The 2066-nt window shown below is 50.3% G+C and overlaps 1 long non-coding RNA gene across 1 annotated transcript in view; it reads left to right on the forward strand.

The window, feature by feature from the left end:
- Positions 1-470: 470 nt before the first annotated feature.
- The window catches only part of LOC114071408, a 2401-nt gene continuing 805 nt past the window's right edge, over positions 471-2066 (forward strand). The window contains exons 1-2 of the long non-coding RNA XR_003574033.1: positions 471-702; positions 1235-1246. This is a non-coding gene — a long non-coding RNA (uncharacterized LOC114071408). The remainder of the gene's footprint in view (positions 703-1234; positions 1247-2066) is intronic.

A 2066-nucleotide genomic window follows, 5' to 3' on the forward strand; every position in this document is an offset into this window, starting at 1 on the left:
AGGCGGGGAGGCAGCGGCTGCTCTGCCCCCCCCGGCGCGGAGCCCGGGCGGGGGGCGGCGGCGGCCCCGGGGTCAGCGGCGGCGCGGCGCGGCGGCGGAGGGCCCGAGCCCCATGCGGTTGTTTGTGTTTGAAATTCAATTGCTCCCTCCCTCCGCCGCCACCCTCCCCCCCTCCTTTTCCCTTTTCCCTTCCTCCTCCTCCTCCTCCTCCTCCTCCTCCTCCCGGTGGATGCGCTCGGAGGTTCGTGCAGCGCTGCCTTGGGCGCGCAACACCCACCGCCCGCCCACGGGGCCGCGTGTGCGAGGGGCGGGAACCCGGCACAAAAAAAAAAGAAAAAAAAAGAAAAAAAAAAACCGAGAGGGGACGGGAATGTCCCCAGGCCGCAGGTGGCACTGGGGGCTGGCGATGCTTCCAGCCCGGATGTGTCACGAGGAGCAGGGACATGGCCCGGGGTGGTGGCGCCCCGGCCGCGGGCTGGCCCTGGAAATGGAGGGGTCTGGCGTAAAAATCGGTGTAAAGCCGTGCAAAATCGATGGGAAATAGGGCAAAATGAACGTGAAACAGCGCAAAATCAGTGGGAAACAGTGCAACAGTGGTATAAACCCGTACAGAAACTGGGGTGAGCCCATGCAGAATCTATGTGTAACAGGGCAAAATCTATGTAAAACTGGTGTGAAACAGCGCAAAACTGGTGTAAACCCGTACAAAATCCATGTAAATCGGTGCAAAATTGGTGTGAAACTGGCATAAACCAGTGCAAAACTCGTGTAAACTCGTGCAAAGTCAATGAAAACCAACGTAAAATTGGTGTAAACCCGTGCAAAATCAATGAAAAAAAATGCAAAACCGTTGTAAAACCTTGTAAAATAGTGTAAAACTGTGTAAACAAGTGCAAAGCTGATGTAAAACCATAAAACAGTGAAAAACTGATGTAAAACAGTGTAAAACCAGTGTTAACCAGTGCAAAACTGGTGTAAAACTACCTAAAACAGTGCAAAACTGGTGTAAAATAGTACAAAACCCGGTGTCAACCCATGTAAAACCAGTGAAAAATTGGTGTGCAATGGAGCAAAGTGGTGAAAAACTGGTGAAAAAACAGCATAAAACCAGTGGGAAACCATGTAAATCTGCAAAAATGGTGTAAAACTGTGCAAAACCCGGTGTAAAGCATCACAAAAATGGTGCAAAACCATGTAAAACAGTGCAAAACTAGCATAAACCATTACAAAACAGGTGTAAAATCATGTGAAACAGTGAAAAAATGGTGTAAAACAGTGTAAGAGTGGTGTAAAACTGGTGCAAAATTGGTGTAAGACAGTACAAAACTGGTGAAAACCCACATTTAACTGGTGCAAAACTGGTGAAAAGTAGTGCATAAAGGGTGCAAAACTGGTGTAAAACACCACAAAACTGGTGCAAGGCCACACCAAACAGTGCAAAACTGGTGTAAACCACCACAAAAATGTTGTAAAACCACGTATATTCGTGTATAACAGGGCAAAACTGGTATAAAACACTGCAAAACCGCTGTAGACCCAGTGGCCAACCTTTAAAAAAAATAGAGAAAATCAAGGATTGGGAGCGTTTGGTGCCCACCCAGGGCCCCCAAGGGTGTTCCCTCAGAACCCCCCAGTTCTGCAGAGGTGTTGGAGATCCCAGGATTGCTCGGGGCTCATGGAATTAAGTGTGCAGGGAAATCTCTGGGTGTCTGGGCAGGGGGTTTGGGTCCCATCCAGCCTCAGTGTGGGGTTATGGAGTGACAGAGTCAGCAGAGGAGTAAATAAATCACCTTGGTCCCAGTTTCAGACCAACCTCGGGTACTGGTGTCCCTGTCGGGGTGAGGGGCTGCAGGCCAGGCCCCTCCTGCAACCAAACACCTGGGATTAAATTAAACCCAGATTTAAGCCCTTTCCAAGACCAGAACCTCCACCCTGACCTGGCAGTCGGGGTTCCAGGGCTGGGCTCCTTTCCTTCCATCCCTGCCTGCTTTCCTTGGCTTCATTTCTCCCAACGAGCCGCAAAAGTAACACAAATAAATAATCCTCGGGGTCACAGCTGACAGCAG

The sequence above is a fragment of the Empidonax traillii genome, unplaced genomic scaffold (assembly GCF_003031625.1).
Source record: "Empidonax traillii isolate 1590-97213 ecotype Southwest subspecies unplaced genomic scaffold, ASM303162v1 scaffold2006:size43157, whole genome shotgun sequence".
Taxonomy (NCBI): domain Eukaryota; kingdom Metazoa; phylum Chordata; class Aves; order Passeriformes; family Tyrannidae; genus Empidonax; species Empidonax traillii.